This window comes from Ambystoma mexicanum, chromosome 1p (assembly GCF_040938575.1).
Source record: "Ambystoma mexicanum isolate Mex_15411 chromosome 1p, UKY_AmexF1_1, whole genome shotgun sequence".
NCBI lineage: Eukaryota > Metazoa > Chordata > Amphibia > Caudata > Ambystomatidae > Ambystoma > Ambystoma mexicanum.
The window spans coordinates 649,099,764-649,119,028 of record NC_090921.1 but is presented as its reverse complement, the minus strand read 5'-3'; positions in this window follow the sequence as shown (position 1 = coordinate 649,119,028).

The following is a 19,265-nucleotide window of genomic DNA, read 5'->3' as shown; positions in this document are numbered from 1 at the left end:
GGGTGGCCACCCCAACAACTGGACCCCAGCAGGAGGAGGACAGGCAGGGCACATGCACAGCAGCAGCAGGCTAAAGGTGGGAGCGATGATGGCTCGGGCCCATCAACATCAGAGGGGCAGGCATCGCCCCAAGGGCAGGAGGACCCTGGATTGGGAGTGTCTTCCGTGTGGCAGCGGTTGGGCCAGGAAATAGATGCGGTGCGGCGGCGGGTGGAAGAGGCACGGCTCACTATGGTCAGGGTGGAGAACTCCATGTGCAGGGCGCTGAGGCGGGCTGAGTGCCTCGAAAGAATTCGCAGGGATTTGGAGTTGAAAATGGCATTATCACTGCGAGACCTCGGGGCCAGGGAACAGGCCTGCCTCCAGGACATTGAACAGGAGTTTTATGATGCCATGGCCCGGGACATCAACAAGTGAGCCGTTGGACTTGCCCACCGCCATCGTATATAGTTCATTAGTATTAAGTTTCCTTTCTATTTTTCTTTCATTTGGGGCACATGGACTATGCCCCACATTTTTGTATATAGTTATTCATTAGGTAGGGTTTTTTGTAGGTTTCCTTTGGATTGCTGGGCTCATGGACCCTGGATTTTTACATTGTACATAGTTCCGGAATGGATTAGACTTCTTTCAATAATTTCTTTACATGAAACAATGTTTTTTTCTTTTACCTTTGGATTTGGTTTGATGGACGTACCCTTTGGAGCCATTTTCCTTTGAATTTATTTGGATTCGCCATTTATATATTTTTTATTCATTTTGGACATCCATCCTTTTGTTTATTCATTTTTTCTTGTTTGATTTTGTTTTATTCCGTTCGGTTTGTCTTTAATACATTTTGATTTCATACTTCATTTGTGTGGTATTTTCTCATTTGTTTTGTGTATGTCACAATGTGGCTTTTGACATTCACTTGCCCCCATTGTGTGTGTCTGACGGAGATGTGTTGATTTGCATACTTGTTATTTGGGATCTATCATGACATGGTGATTTCAATGTGGAGTGGATGGAATACTTGTTTGGGTGTTTGGTCTGGGGTGGCGTGGGGTGGGATTTGGGTCACCTTGAGGGCCATGAGTGTGGATGGTGATGACGAGTTGGGGGGACATCAGTCGGGGCCTGCAGGCAGGTGCCCGTCACTGCTGGGTGGCTGGGGGTGCAGGGGAACATGAGTCGGGGCCTGCAGGCAGGTGCCCCTCACTGCTGGGTGGCTGCGGGTACAGGGAGACATGAGTCTGGGCCTGCAGGCAGGTGCCCCTCACTGATGGGTGGCTGGGGGTGGAGGTGGACATGAGTCGGGGCCTGCAGGCAGTTGCCCCTCACTGCTGGGTGGCTGGGGGTGCAGGGGAACATGAGTCGGGGCCTGCATGCAGGTGCCCCTCACTGCTGGGTGGCTGCGGGTACAGGGAGACATGAGTCTGGGCCTGCAGGCAGGTGCCCCTCACTGATGGGTGGCTGGTGGTGCAGGTGGACATGAGTCGGGGCCTGCAGGCAGTTGCCCCTCACTGCTGGGTGGCTGGGGGTGGAGGGGGACAAGAGTCGGGGCCTGCAGGCAGGTGCTCCTCACTGCTGGGTGGCTGGGGGTGCACGGGGACATGAGTCGGGGCCTGCAGGCAGGTGCCCCTCACTGCTGAGTGGCTGCGGGTGCAGGGGGACATGAGTCGGGGCTTCCAAGTGCACTCAGGAGTGCATGGTGCCATGTGGGCTGCCTGCAGGGCATGGGGGGGTTGTAGGCTTGTCCCCTGTGGTGTGGGCTGCCTGCAGGGCATGGGGTAGTCCCCTGTGGTGTGGTCTGCCTGCAGGGCATGGGGAGGGGTGAAAGGCCACACCCAGGAAGGGCCACAATGCAAAATTACGTGTGAAACTCCCTGCGCACCCCCAAAATACACGTACACCGCTCGCACAAGGCCTGTCGCGTGTGAGACTCCCCGCGCACCCCAGTAAAACACATACCACGCTCGCTAAGGCCTGTCGTGTGTGAAACTCCCTGCGCACCCCCAAAATACACATACCACACTCGCACAAGGCCTGTCATGTGTGAGACTCCCCGCGTACCCCAGTAATACACGTACCAAGCTCGCACAAGGCCTGTCGCATGTGAAACTCCCCGTGCAACCCCAAAATACACATACATCACTTGCACAAGGTCTGTCGCGTCTGAGACTCCACGCACACCCCCAAAATACACGTACCACGCTCGCACAAGGCCTGTCGCGTGTGAGACTCCCCGCGCACCCCCAAAATACACATACCACACTCGCACAAGGCCTGTCGCGTGTGAAACTCCCTGTGTACCCCAGTAATACATGTACCACACTCGCACAAGGCCTGTCGTGTGTGAAACTCCCCATGCACCCCAAAATACACGTACCACGCTCGCACAAGGCCTGTCGCATGTGAAACTCCCTGCGTACCCCAGTAATACACGTACCACGCTCGCACAAGACCTGTCGCATGTGCAACACCCCGCGCACCCCAGTAATACACATACTCTGCTCGCACAAGGCCTGACACGTGTGAAACTCCCCATGCACCCCCACAATACACGTACCCTGCTCGCCCAAGGCCTATCGTGTGTGAGACTCCCCACGCACCACCAAAATACACGTACCCTGCTCTCCCAAGGCCTATCGCGTGTGAGACTCCCCGCGCACCCCCAAAATACACATACCCTGCTCGCCCAATGCCTATCACTTGTGAGACTCCCTGTGCACCCCCAAATACACGTACCACGCTTGCACAAGGCCTGTCGCATGTGAAATTCCCCGCGTACCCCAGTAATACACGTACAACGCTCGCACAAGACCTGTCGCGTGTGTAACTGCCCGCGCACCCACAAAATACACGCAGCCACCCCATCCACCCTGGCCATGCTCCACAGGCGGCACACACCACAGGGGCTACTTTTTCTATGCAATTTACCTGGTGCGAGCGGGGTACGCGTATTCCAAGGGATGCGCAAATACATTTTCACGCGTTTTGGCTGCCCCGAGCGGGGTACGCATAGTATTTTCACACGATTACAGTGTAGCGGCCCTGTAAACTGGTCCAGGGTTAGCGCAGCCCTTTGCGCTGCATTGGCCATTTCAATGGCTTTTCCTTGCGCAAGAGGCGTTCTTGGGGGCGTAACTGGCGCCAGCAGGGTGTTCACTGCACCAGCACTCAAAATGGCTTAGTAATTCCATGAATACGTGGTGCGCCAGAATGCTGTTTAGCGCACACGGCACACTCCCTCTCTGCGCTGCCTCTGCGCTGAAATCTATGAACTACCCTGTTACATTCTGAACACATCAGTGTACCGTTTTACACAATAAACGCTCACGTCAGAGTTAGACTGGCTTTTCCGAACACAGCGTATGTCTAATTGTTGCCCCCCCAGCTCGTGTCACTATGCAAGCAATTGCATGCCACTGGGTCCTTTACTCTGTGGCTGTGTTCTCCACTGCAGTGATTCCGCTCGATTCGAGCGTGCAGACCCAACATGGGCACCTGGATTTTGGTAAACGGCGGTTCACAGTAAGCATCCCACTTTGGTCCCTTTGACCTGCAACCTCTGCTGCGCTCCCAATGTGACTCCATCCCACTCTGGAATGTCAGGGTGATTTCCAACATACATGCAGCCTGTGGCTGCAGTGGAACATGCAGCACAAGGGTGGCTACTCGGTGGGGCACCACATTTATTTTCGCACCCTGTTCATCGCCAGTGTAATGAAGACACTCAACAACAGTAAGCCCCATCGGCTCCTCTTCAACCTGGCACTGCTTCTCACCTGGAACATGAAATCAAGGGTGAAAAGCATGATTCCATTATACGACCAGCGTGCGCAGGAAGAGAATGCTACAACCAACTATTATTATCATTATCTTTTTCTGATACTGTTAAATTAGATCAACCTGGGAGGGGTACTAAAGTTCTGTTGTAGGTAAACCCCCAGACTATGTAGCATTTACACCTCCAACATCATGTTTATCACTAACAAGCAGTTTTGTCAATTTCTGAAGTCACGGGCCTCTTGTTGATCAGCTACTGCTTCAGGCAGACTGGTTGCCAATGGTATTTGCCAAAATGCCTATGAATATTCAGTGAAATGCACTTAGTGGATTTGTGATGCAGCCTCTCTCTTACATGGGAAACAGTATGGACGTCTTGATAAAACAGTATAACACAGAATACATTGGTTACCATAGCAGTCGCCAACGTTTACATATTAATCACAGAGGAGTCTGGTAATAAAGCAGCAGCATACGGTTTGTGCACAATATCAGCCAGTGTTCACAACCCATCTCAAATGCTCTGGATTATGAGCAAGCTTCCACTATAAAACAATGTTTTCATGTTCTCATGTTTGCGCAGATCTATCCTTGACAAAACTGTGGTAATGGCATGGGTGCCTTGATTGCGTCCAAATTCGATCCTATTGATAGGTTAGTAGAAGAGACAAATGCATGGTGTCATGAGATTAGGTATTGTATGCACAGGTTTTTGGGGGCGGGACAGAGACGTCACCACTGTCAGATGGAATGGAGATTGTCAAGTGTAAAATAATAATCTAGTTTTCTTGACTCACAAACGCAATCACAATAACAAAAGGACCTTGGAAATAATCCTGAACATATGTACTTCTTGGATATAGCATTTTATATTACCTAGTAAGGTGTGATGTGTGAAGAAAGGTGAGAGCAGCAAATGCTGTTTTATACAGGAAGAGCACACATCATTATAGGCTCACGAAAAATACACCATTTGCAAACGAATTGGCATACTTGTAGGGATGACCTTATAGGGATGTCTTCAGCAAAACAAAAAGGGTTACATGTGACTAAATTGAGTTATATAACAAATAACGATTTGTTTTCTGTTGTTTTTGGGGGGTCCACCACGCAAGCCCCCCTTTTTTTAAATACTTTTCCCCCACCCCAAAAACTACTATTCGCTTTACCAACCACATATGTATATTTTTTTATGTGTTATTTTTTTTTTTAGTTGTTTTGGGTTTGTTTAAACATCCATTCGTTGTTTTCTATTCGATTATATGACTGCATACCAACAAAAAGCTGATGGATCTATGGAGGGGAAAGACCTTGATATCAGTACCAGACTCATTTACTATGGCTAGTTCATTTCTGGAATGGTGCAGAAAGGCTAAACACTGGTGGTGTGGAAGGCTTCCAGAGCTCGCCAGTGGTAAACATTCATTTATAACGTTCCAGCCATCACATTTTATTAATAGAGATTACATGATTTGTGGCTGATGTTGAAGAGGGTTTAAGCAAATGGCTATGATAAGTGGACCATTACTAGCCAGGACACATTGCAACAAGAAACCTAGATTTCTTTAGCACATAAAAATTGAGTTCATCTGGTTTGTTTATTTTAAGGAAAGATTGGTCTATTTTGAGTTCACTCCCCCTGGCCCCATCGGGTCGTTCAAAGAGGACCTAATTACCATCCTCTCTGACAACCTAAAGAATAACTCGCAAATCCTTCTGTTAAGTGACTTTAACCTAGGATTTAAAGACCCAAAAGACTTGCAAGCAGCAGTAATCTCCAGCACTCTCGATGAACTAGGCTTCAGTCAAAGAGTGACTCCTCATACCCACACCAAAGAAAGCACCCTTGATTGGGTGACAGACTTCAACTGTAGTGCCTCCATCACATCTATCACCCCACTGTCATGGTCAGACCACCACTTGTTAGCATTCTCTCTAGACACCATAACACCGACCACTAAAAACAACCCACAGGCCCCCTCCATTCCCACTAGCAATAAAAAAAAGCATTACGGCCGATAAACTTGTACCGCTTATACTACCAACACTGAACTCCATACCAGAGTCCACCAATCCCTCTATCCTAGTCGACGAATATAACAAAATAATGTATAAAGCCCTAGACTCCATTGCTCCACTAAAACTAAGAAAGAGCAAACCCAAAATACACCTGAAGAAAAAGCAAAGCTATATAAAGACAGCATCCATCGGACAACAACAGATCCAACCTCAGTAATATATCTTCCCATTATAAGAAAGAAATACTCCTAGCCAAACAAGACTCTTACAACAAAAGAACATTGCAAGCCAACTCAAGCATAAAAGAACTTTTCTTAATCCTCAAAGAACTTGAAAATCCCATCCCTGTGTCAGACACTTGCGTGAAGGACAAAAACTGGTGCACTGGCATTCAGAAAGCCCTATTTAACAATGCAGTATCCCTCCAGGACAAGATTGCTCATAAAAAAGGAAACCTTCACATCTCAACCTCACAACCTAGCACACCCACGCCTTCACACAAAACTACACATCGCTTCACCTTCTCCAAGGTATCTATCTGAGAGGTTAAAAGAGTCATCCTCACTCTCAAACCATCTAACTGCCAAGAAGACCCATGCCCAGCCCAAATCATTAAAGATGCTGCCAGAGACCTATCACCCTTCAAAGCTAATTGTTAGGCGGAAACCTGTGCAGTTCCCTCTGGGACCTCTGCAAAAGATTTAGGACTACAGGTGTTTGGCAGTAAACCCACTTGGTAGCAGTCTGTACCACACAGATTCACTTGGTAGCTGTGGCTGAGCAGTCAGACTTCCCTCAAGAAGAGTTAGGCAGTATGTGGAGTATACAAAATAGGGCAATTTACACAGTAGAACAAGTAAACACGGAACAGAGCTTCGGTGTAAAGATATATTGTTATTTATTTATAAAAACACATCTATGGAAAACACACTGGCACTATTACGGCAAACAACTTCAATCACAATTACTATAAGTAAATCAATCCCCCTAACAATAGTTCGACAAGTCTAGGTTCAACGGCACCACTTATTTGCAGACAGAGGTGAATGCTTTAACCTAGATGGCACTCTAGTATTCGTTAGGACGGGAGAGAAAAAGGCAGGGTAAGAAATCAACTTGGTACCAACACTTTTACAAACAAATGCAAGGCAAGTAAGGCAGGGTCTACTGTAGATCGCAAAGTTCAGAGGCCAGGCCCACTCGGAGAGAGGCAAGGCGAAATGTTCCAAAAAGTATCACAGTGGAAATGCACTTCTAGTCTTTGTCGCAAATTGTTATAGAAAGATTGGACCAGTTCAGAACAGAAAGTTAAGAAGGCTTGAAGGCAACCCAATGGAGAGGCAAGGATTAAGACACCTCACTCTATCCGGCAAAAAGGGAAGCCAGGCGGACACGGTACCTTGTATGTGGAGAGACAGCTCCGGCGGGGGCAGTTGTTCCTGGTGGTGGATGCAAGTCGGGGCTTTGCCAAGAGAAGAGATGATCTCGTCGTCGAAGGAAAGTTGAAGATTCTTGCACCACCAGGGAAGAGACCAGCCGCGGAGTGCTCCGTCACAAGGCACCACCTTTTGGTCGCGGTACAGGGGCTAGTGGCTATCCGGTTGCCGGGGTGCTCAGCACGGGCAATTCGACCACTGCGTCCTGGAACAAAGAAAAAGCAAAGGGGACTGGTTGTTCCCACCAGTCAGGGGAAGAGACTCTCCGGCGCGGAGATCTCCTCTGTCATCGGGAAGTGGTGAGTCTGTTCAGCAGGGCTCCACCGGAGGTGTCATCGTTGCAGGTCGGTTCAGCTTTACCCTCGTCGGATTCTTAGGTCCTGTGGCGACTTCTGAAGACCCAGTCCCAAAAGCCCTGCTTTTATGCAGAAAACCCCCATTCATTCAGCCTAGCTGTCAATCAAAAAACGCTAAGTGGTGAGCGGGGTGGCTCACCACTTGGGCCAATCACACCAGAGTGCGACCTGAGTTGGCAAGGCAACTCAGTCCAGGGTGCCTAAACCCCCTCCCACACCATCTGTGGTACCCAGACAGAATGGCACCACTTTGGAGGGCCTCTGTGCAGAAGCCCGCCAAAAGTGGAACAAAGGGCTCAACCTTTGGTTTAGGAGTCACAGACGAACACAGACGCCATTTTAAAAACCGAGTTCTGGCAGAAAATACCAACCGATAGATTTATTTAAGATAAATAAACCAGTGGTATGTTAGAGATTAACGAGAAAAAGTATTAACCTCTAACAATGAGAAGAATCCCATAGAGTTATATTCGGGGTTGAATATAACAAGTAGTTTCCACTGCCACCAGCCAAAACTCAACGAGGGGGGACGGGACAGTGCCCCCTCGAATAACAGACCCAGGAGTAATCGAATTACCCCTATTAGTATGTCCACAATAGGATAGTTTGTACTAGTTCTGTTAGTAAATTTAGGTTTAGTAAAGCCAATATTGACTTTACATGCCCTGGGAGACAGTAGTCAGTCCCAGGGTATGGAGTCTATGGTGGGGATCCTCTAGGACGCCCCGGTGTTACGGCACGGAGGGTGCGGTGTAACACACATAGAAAAACATATGAGACCCTATGGAGTAAAAGCCCATAGCCAATAGAACACATTGACATTCAAAGGAATTACACACATTCACGTCCAAGAGTGGGAGAAAAAGAGTCTCACTCTTGCAGGATGGAAAAAAACAAACTCCAGAAATCCAGCAAAGCTGCTGGGTGACTCACTAGGTTAGGAAATTCAGCCTAAACAGAGAATTCTCCCTAACACTAATCAACGCATCCTTTTCCACCGGTACTATCCCCAGCAACCTCAAGGAGTCCTGGGTACTCCCACTCCTCAAAAATCAGTCACTTGACCCCTCCATTCCCACCAACTACAGACCGATCACCACAGTTCCCTTCCTGCTCAAAATCATAGACAAGATAGCATACCTCCAAATACAGCAGTATCTTGAACAAAACCATCTCTTAGGAGTCCGTCAGTCTGGCTTCAGGCCCCAACACGGGACCAAAACAGCGCTGATAGACCTTAAGGCCCAAATTAACGCACTGAGAGACAATGGAATAACTGCCCTGTTACTATTATTGGACCTTTTAGCAGTGTTCGATCTGGTAGACCATAAAGTCTTCTGCAACCACCTGGATTCGGCTGCGCACTTCTCACAAGAAGCAATAGGCTGGATACAATCCTTCCTGAATAACAGCACAGTGCGTGTCTTTTCACCCTCAGCATCTGCCAACCCTATTACTTTAGGGGTGCCACAGGGCTCATGTGTCTCCCCTACTATGTACAACATATTCACCAAGCCCATTTTTGATGATCTCGACGGTCTTGGTATCACCTACACTAACTATGTAGATGATACCCAGATCCTCATACTTTTGACGTGAGATTATGACAAGGATTTATCCTTGGTGAACAGAGTGTACCTCATCCTCCAGGCATGGATGCCCACCCATGGTCTATGCCTGAATGATGACAAAACGGAGCTCATAATCCTCGGCACTACCCTCAACCTTAATAAACTCAGCCATAAATACACTATCTTTGACATCGATGGCATCACCATCAAAGTTTACAAAGAAGTTAAACATTAGGCTCCTTCTTGGACTCCATCTTATCCTTCACCAAACAGGTCAACTCTTTGGCCTCAGCCACCGCTTACACCTGTAAGCTAATTAGAGCTGCCAAGCCTTTCCTCTCCACGCACAGTTGCATCACGTTGGCCAGAGCCCTAATTCTATCGAAACTGGACTATTGCAACGCCCTATATCATTGAGCAAACACTACCAATAAAATCCAGATTCTCCAAAACAACGCCGTTAGAGCAGCGTTGGGTATCGCTAAAAAAGATCATATCTCAGAGACAAGGTGAATGAATAACTGGCTCATCACCAAGGACAAAATCCTACTAAAAACGGCCTCACTCACACACAAGTGCTTAAACAATGCCTCCCCACATTATCTGATAGATAGATCTAAGAGACAATCTTCCAACCGTCCAACAAGAACTGCCAACTCTACCACCCTTAAGGTACCTAGGTTTAAACTTTCTAAAACCAGAGTATGCAGCATCCCAGTTAAAGCTGCTCAGCTTTGGAATTCCCTACCCCCTGCAATAAGGACCGACCAAACATACCCTCATTTCAGACGCAACATCATTAATTGGATCAAAGAAAATGATTGCTAAAAACTGGGCGCCACCGGCAGCTTCACTCCACTCCACTTCCTTAACTGTATATTCAGTCGCCCCCTCGCAACATACTGCCCGATAGCTCTTCCCTACCCCACACTCCGCCACCTGTGCTGCCAGCCTTCTGTATATAATAACTAATGTTCTCTTTTCTTCGATCTCCCTGACTCTCCTGTATCATTAACTCTATTCTATAGTATATACGTGTACAACATTGTAACTAAGCTTTAATATGTATATTTGTACAGCATTGTAACCTAAGCTGAAAATCTTCTTGTATTTATCTGCGCCCTGATGCCCTCAGGTCTGGCGCATTATAAATAATAAAACAAACAAACAAACAATTACAATGTATGAACATGCAAGGGCTATACAGGTTGATAAGCATTATCATCAACAGCATGCAACATGCCTTTTTTGCACAGTTTGCAGTAACTGAACATATTCTTATATCTGCTAGAGGGACCATATCGTTTTGAATTTTCAAAGAATAGAGGCCAAATAAAGTCTTGCCTTGAAAGTTCTACTGTTTGTATCCATTTTGATGATGGTCTGCAAGTCTTTGCTTGGGGATAGAGGGTAATAGGCGTTTCTCTCACGGTGTGCTTTTTATCTTTCAATATCAGTTGAATATCCTTTTACATTTTGATTTGACTAACAACAATGTACTTTATGTATTTTTATTGATTCATGGATGAAATCTAAAGAACAGGATCAATCTACATCATTCCCTGTCAGAATTACAGTGATGGAGATGATATAACTGAAAGCGCTGTTTTTGCACATAACACCATGGTATGTACCACAGAACCGAAATCCTAGTCACCCTCCAATTAACACTCCAAATAGAAACTCAAAATACAGGAACATTTGCCTAGCCAATGCAATAAAATCCACAACGGCAGAGACCAGCATGCACACCAGAGTTTTGCTCCAGTCTCCCTCCTCTTCAAATGGGGTTACAAGAAGCAAAAGACAGCACACCCAGCAGAAGTGTCTGCCGTCCTGTAAAGAAACAAGCACCAATGCACATCTAATACCAGTGAGAAAGAGGCTCCTCCTCCAGAGGCGCCCTAAACAACTCCAGAATCCACCCCTATTGCTAACTGCATGCTAGGGGTACGGGACTAAACACACCACACAATTAAATTAAATCAACACTACTTGCACAGAATAGAGGCCAACAAATGTATACGGTAATGCCCCACAGCTCCTCACATGCATCACTAATGGGATTGAGAACTGAACCAAAGGATCGAAAATCATATCACGCTTGAAAAAGAAGAACATTGATTGGGATTACTGGTAACATGATGGAAAGACAACTCCAATTTCTGTTTTTTGGAGGGAAAACCACAACATGGAGGTGCTTTCAACAAGATTGGTTCCTTCCAAATGGCCAATTTCATTGTCAACGAAGAGGGCACGATGACTGACGATTCTGGGCACCCAAGCAGAATAGACATCACTGTAATGTTGGCCGACTCCCCAAATAATGATGGCCTTAGCTTCTCCTGGTCCCTAGGCTGAACCCTACGTACGTTTCCCAATCAGCAAACAGTGCTATGAATGTCTTAAAGATGTCCTTGACTCAATTACTGTCAGACACAAACCCTACACAACAGTTAATGACACCGGCAGTATAAATAGTCCAGATGCATGAGGCTGGCATTAAGTAACTTAAAAACCAACGGAGGAGGCCTCCTACATCAGAAGCACTGTCCAACCTAAACAAACTGAGATAGGACCTGAATAAAAGCTTCACAGATATGGACCCATTTTTACATAGAAAGTCTGTCTGCATATTTTACAAGCACGGTAACACAGTAAGAACATTGCTGGCACATTTTATGGAGAAGAAACAATCAGCAGGATAGACTGTACAGTCAAAACAGCCCAGTGGGAACTAACCAGCCCATGATCAACAGGACTTTCTAGCCTTACTGCATGTGCCAATAGACCTCTGATTTCGTTCAATAGTTATGAATATTTCTTCCAAAACATGTCCTCTCCAAACTCCCCTTGAAAGATGCCTCAAACATGGTCCTCCAAATCACAGAGGGTGCCGAGGATGGAAACACGGTTAAGGGACGCCAGAATTGCAAGTCACCTGAAGCAAACAGCTTCACTGCCAATGTTTACAAACAATCCCAGAAACCTCTGGCACTGCTCCTCATCAAACTACACAATACCCTCCTCAGACAAGACAAGATTAAGGACACAATGAAAATGGTCACTTAAATAGTTTCTCCCAAGAGGGAAATGGGCATCTGAATCTGGGAGCTATTTCTAGGTCCCATCCGAACGCAGACTTGAAGATCATGAGAAAATGTGTTGCAGATAAGGCACAAAGAAGCTTTAGAGTGGCCACATGTGGACGCTGGTACACATCATCAACTTCTTTCCCAGATTACCCGGCAGCCCCACTCTGTTATGCATTGACATGGAGAAGGACTTAGACAGTGTCAAAAGACCATACCTGCTGCACACACTGATGGAGTTAAGCTCTTATGAGACATTACTTCGGTGGATATGAGCTTTACACGTTGCAACCAGGGTAGGGACTTTCAGAGTTCAGTCCCTCTATGCTCCGTTTACTCAGATAAAGAGGAGCGTGTCAGCGATATTCCCTTCCTCCTTGCCTTTTGCCATTGCCCTGCATCCCATGGCTAGATAAATCAGAGAAGATGAATAAATCACTAGCATACCTCTGGGACACCATAACTTTAAGCTTCTATTTACATTTAAGAGTCCAGAGGAGGAATATCCCCACGTCCTGACTCACACACTTCAACGCAGCAATATTTCATGCCAAGCATGGGAAAGAAAGACTGAGGTCCTCCTGCTTTACGAAACATTGTTAGACATTTACCTTACAAACCTCCCAAAATCTAACCTCACTTATACTTAAACTTATTTAGTTATAAGGTTTCAGAGATGCGTTCAATCCGTGGGAAAAGCAATGTGGGAGGTTTCCATCAGCAAAGACATACTAATATGGAAACATCGTGTGATTTCTGACATAGGGCAACTATCGCTCTTCCAGATGGTCGCCCTCTGTCAGTTACTCTACCTCTTCAATATGCTGCCCCTGTTTCACCTGTCGCTATACTTGCTGCTCTCACAAGGAAGTCGGGAAAAGACAAATTGTAGACACACTCAAAGATCAGTCCAATGGATGGCTGAGACTTCTGAAAGAAAAATTGGACCAAGTTGCCACAAATTGCCAAAGTATGAATTGAAGAGTCCAGCAAGGCCACTGTGAAGACTTGCTTCTCATACTCTTCTTGACACTATACTTTATAATCCAGACACTCCCCCAAGTGCCCAATGCCCCACTGCAAAATGCAAGTGAATTTTGAAGGGAAGTTCCATAAGAGAGTGATAATCCCATCATTTCTGAATGCTGCAGCCATCAAATGGCAGTGGAAGCTGGTGGGCCTTTGAAACTGGAGGACTGTACATATTTCCCCCAATAGGCCCAAAGTAAGGAGCACAGAAAGCAAGCCCAAACTATTTTGAGTTGTTGGGAGTCCCCCGAGAAATCTTTTTAAATATTGTATTCAAATTTTGCTTTTTATCGCACAAATTACAAGTAAAATAAATTAAAGAATCGAATTCAATTTCTAGTAGGTTGAAGAGGGAAACATATTCCAATAGATGACAGGTTAACAACAGTACACATGAGAATTTTGCAACACGTTTTCATGCTGGCTATGGCCAAAGAAAAACTAGGAGGACTGTCTCAATGGTTCAATGTCCACAACGTTTCCGCATGAAGAGTGACGTTGTAGAGCCACTTGGTAAAGGCCGCCCTCCACAACGTTCGTCTTTCTCCTCCACCCTCCCTCTTCCTATTTTCGGGGGCCTCCCTCTGCATGCCCGACCACCCACATTCACCCACTCCTCTCTCCCCACGTTACTCTATCCCCAGCCTTACCTTTCTGGGCCAGCTCTTTTCCTGCTTGCTGTCTCTTCCCTGCTGGGCCCATGCATGACGGACTGTGCGTGTGTCAGCCTAACCGTGACATCCTTTTGTGCATTGCACTTCGGCTCAGCACTCTGGAGACACAATCACACATGTTCATGCTGCCTGAACCCACAGATATTGGGCATAAGTGCCCTCTGAAACACATTTTCATGACAGTTTTGCCAAATATGTACCAGTATTGCCACAGTAAGAACGCATTTGTATGCTCTCTGTGCCCATCAAATGTCCACACATCACCAGACAAATATATTTCCATGTCGGCTGTCACTGTGAAAACACATTTCCATTTTGAGTGTCCTGTGCTCAATGTATTCCAAATTGATACTGCAAGAACACATTGCTGGATGTGCCCAATATATTCCAGCATGATAATGCCACTAAAAGGCCATACTGTCATGCTGCCATCCATGTGACCAACATTGATACAAGTATTGTCAACATAAGAGCAGATCTTCCTCCTGGATGTGCCTAACAAGCATACATCTGTAAAAGCACATCTCTGGATTTATGTTAGGTTTCCACCGTTAAAACATATTAACATAGTGGTTGTAACTGCAAACACATTTCATTGCTGGCTGGACCCAATTTATATGAACATTGCCACTCTTTAAAGATGTTCATGCTACTGTAGAATCATGCGTGCAGAGATGTAGCGTTGTGTGCTGTCAATATCTGTTGCTAGGGTTATGCCTAATTCTTAAGACTCTAAATTGTTTCTCATTCTCCTTTAACTCATGTTTAGTAGCATAGATTAATTAGGCCCATTCACAGCTTGGACCCAATAACGGGGCAGTCTTGGGTTTCTATGACTCACTCTGGGTTGAGTAACTGATGCCATTTACCCATTTAGATATTCCTTAAACCCTTACTTTTCTTGAATTGACACTCCTCTGCAGATCAGACCTATTTAAACTGTTATGTCCACTGTATTCTCCATCCCCAAACTCGCCTGCTAAGTATCACTCTTGATATGTGAATTTGGTGATGGCCCTTCACAGATAGGTAGGGATTAGATAAATAATTTAAGAAAAACATGTTTCATTTAAAAATCCTGCCTAGTCTTGGGACCTCTCCTGGGAATTTTTTGATAGAGGCACAACAATTTGTTGTGTGATTATCACCACCACAAGTGTGTATTGAGAGCTACACTTGGAAGTATTTTGACCCTAACAGCAGGCAGGTGAGGCAGTCAATGGCAACACAGCACCATAGAAATCCATCCAGAGTTGGGATCTCCCATCTGGTTGTTGGTGTCTGATCTGTATGTTGGTGGTTGATTGGTGGGGGATCTCTCATCAGGTCTGGTACTGACGACATCTTCATGATTTGGACAGAAGTTGAAGACAGTCTTATTCCATGACTCACTAAATGGCTTCCACCAATGCATGAAGTTCACCATGGAGTAATTCAAGAAGGGAATGTATTTCCTGGATACAACTATCTTGATTGGAATGAACAGCCATCTACACCTGTATACAAGAAACCCACCAACAGGAACAAATACCTGCACAGGGCAAATTTCCACCAAAGCCACACAAATTGGTCAGTTGTCAATACCAGTGCATATGCTCCAACAGTAAGACAAGGGACAACCAACTTGCCAAAGTCTGCACCACCTTCTTGTAGAAGGGTCACTCAACCAGACACATTGACAGGCAATTTGACTGTGCATTCATACGATACAAAGACAGCAGAAACACAGAATTAATTCCTTTGGTTGTCACCTACCATCCATTACTAATGCAAATTAATAGAATTGTTAAGGATAATAACCAATATTCATCAAGGATGATGAGCTGAGAGTCATCTTCAGAGAAGCTACACTAATTGGATACAAACAACTGAGAAACCTTGCACAGTCTCTGACTAGTAGCACATTTCCACTAGATCAAGAAAAACAGAGACCTGGAACATACTGTTTTCACATCAGTAGATGCAAAACATGCCAACACATTGCACCAGATCCATAACAACCCCACAGAAAGTAACAATGCAGATACAAGGAACATACAACTACAGATCATCCAATCTGATGTACTGCATATATTTAAAATAATATGTGTGCATTAATTATGTAGGTGAGACCTGCATGAAGCTCTGTGAAAGGATGAACCTGCACAGGTACACCCTCTCGAACCACAAAACTGTAACACCAGTGGGTCGACACTTCACACAGGATGAGCACTTATTGCAAGGTCTATTGGTGATGGTTTCAAAAAGTGACCTCCCAAATGCACACACAGAGAAGGGTGTGGGAACTCAAGTACCTAATAAGCTAAAAGACAGTGATCTGAACATAGATATTGGTTTTATGACTCACTATGGTCAACTTTGATCCCAGGTCCAGCAATGCCATCACATCAACAAAGTCAGAACACAACTTTCCATTACCAATGTTCATCATCAGCTGTTGCACACTTCTGTTCAGGACCCCTAATGGGTGAGGTGCACCGGACACTGACAATGTAAATCGTGGGCGTCTAAGCTCAAATGGGTGACACCCATTACCGGGACATGCTGAGACAACAACAAACACTGCACTGTTAAAAAATGGGTAATGTATTTTGCATTTGCTATACTGTATGCATGCAAGGAAACCATTGTGAAGCTCGAGGCACACTGAGGTAACATTGGTGTCAGAACTTGTTAAACCTTAAGAGCATATTTTGTAGTGTCACTTTGTAGAACAGCCAGCTACCTTAGCAGCTGCACTGAAATTACTACAATGAACTGACGCTACAGAGAGGCTGCACAACACACTTTTAGACTCTTTGTATGGCAAATGCAATACTGACCTTGTTTCTTAATTGTGTGTTTTTAAACCTCACATTTAAATACACCTTTTAAAATAACATCAGTAATTTTAGGAAGCTACTGGGGCCCACTTGAACACTTTCTGAGTCTAACCTAGCAGTTACATGTGAAAAAGGTTGTGTTATTCCTTTTAAAGCGAAGTGCAGGTTTCAGATAGAAATGTGTACTGTTTCTAAACTGTTGTATGTTCCCTGCTGTCAGGGGTTGTATGGTCTTTTAGATAATACAACAGTTACCAGACCAACATGCCAGGCATTGGACGAAGAGGATAGCTCGCGGGAGAATGTGTTTGTCTTGGAAGCAAGACAACACAGAGCAACACAGGTTTGAATCCTGGTCCCGCCCTTAGAGACTGGTCTGGTATTAAGTGCATTATAAAAGATGGATTCATTAAATAAGTTCATACTGTGACTTTAGCCAATGAAGTTTAAAATGTTTTTTTCTTCATTTTGAAACCAAACTGTGCTGTGGCTTTCACTTTATGAATCATTTCACATTGCACAATCTGAGGAAGAAGTCTGTGGGACTTCCAAAGCTAATGTGTTGTTCCATCTCTGCATAGTATTTTCAGTTAGTCCAATAAAAGGTATGAAAACCTACATCTTGAATGATTTCAAAACTGGACTAAAGCAGCATTGACCTTTTTTCTTTTAAAGGTGCATTGTCCAGAATAGCACATTTCAGCTAAATAAACATACATGCATAGCTCCACCAAGAAATCATCTCTGGAAGTTCATTTGCAGAACAGAGACACACAGAAATGCACTATGTGTATGCAAATCAGCCGAAATGTTGCTTTTCCCCCACAGGAAGTAATTGTCGTTGTCTTATAGGACAGCAGTGTTTTATAAACAGCTGGATCATCCCAGAACATACAGTGCTTAAGGGTGCAGCAACCAACCAGATAAACATTTCACCCTCATTGGGGATCATCAGTGCAGTATAGGTTGACCTCCTTAAGATGGGAGAATTAGGGCATATTTACCATTCAATATTATGGTAGAATTGAGAAAAATAAGGAAAATAAAATGTTCCTGCGATGTGATAGAAGAATAGGCCATTTCAACTAAGAAGCCACACATGCACAGTACCACCTAATAGCCATCACTGGCAGTTAATCTCCAGATCAGAGCCACGCAGCAATGCACTATAGCTGAAATGTTTGCTTTTTGCCCCACGTAAGGATGTTGTTGTTTTCTTATAGGGAAGTGCCATTTTATATTTTGTACACATTTCTCACTGACTTAGCATTCGCAGGACTTTCACTGTGAAATGTGCCCCCAGCATCCACGTTGCTGCTTGAAGACAGTCATACATTAGTGTAAGGAGTGTGCTGCAGACACTAACATATGTAAAGAGGCTTGCCAGCACATCATTTGTGCTGTTGTCTATTCCCTTAGAAATGGGCAGATCACCTTTGTGAATAAGGTGACTTCCCCAATTTTCAAAGGAACAACAATAAAAAGTCCACCTTCTGAACATTTTTTATTTGCATTTCTTTTTGTTCATTTGCCCTTTTGACTTAATGTTGTTATTTCTGTTACAAATGGTGAGAGTAGTGGCACCGCAGGACTTGTCTCAGTAGACCAATGATGAAGAAGCACCAAGGAATTGACCACGTTGTCAGACCAGAAAATCAGACTTAACAGAATTACCAAGCTGAAGTCACAAGCCTGGCTTCCTACCTGACCATCAAGGAAAGTAGCAGGGTTGGACTAACATATTGCAATGAGTATGCAATTCCATTTCAGCCCCATTGTATAGTTCAATTGGATATCCAGCTGCCTATTCACTGCATCTGCGGACCAGTCTGGTTTTGCCTTGAAGACCGTTACTGATATGGAAGCAAGCAACAATTATGGTAATTCCAGAGGGAACCTCGGGAGTCTACTCTCATTATGGTGGTGGTACCTTTGAAGTTTGAAAAGAATATCACATTGTTCATATAATCCCAACGGTTAAGGAAGTAGAAGGCGTTGACACAAGTTTTTGATCTCATCAATCAGAGTCCATCAACAGTCAAACGGATTTTAAAAATGACATGGGACACTCAGAAATTGCACTGAGAACATGATTATCCCTCTTGCCCAATGCTGATACCACCAAATGGGAAGGCCCTCTGCACAATCATGCTTTTGGGCAGAGTACCACTTATCCCAATGGCATGAAGAGTTACAGGGTGTTCTTTGCAGAGTTGAGAGAACTCCTCCACATGGTCAAATCTGACCCTAGGAGAGATGGGCAGCTTTGTGGGCATTTGCTCACACCCAAAACGCTTCACTGTTCCATGATGGACCTTGCACAAATACAACATACTACAGTGAATATGAGGCTAACACAAACCCAATATCACAACCTCAGTCACTGCTACTGGTCCGGCTTCTACAATATGATCAAGAAGTGCCATACACCTTGTGAGATCTGCCCATTATATAAGTTCCCTTCAGAATGGTTCACGATTTATAACCTCAGGATA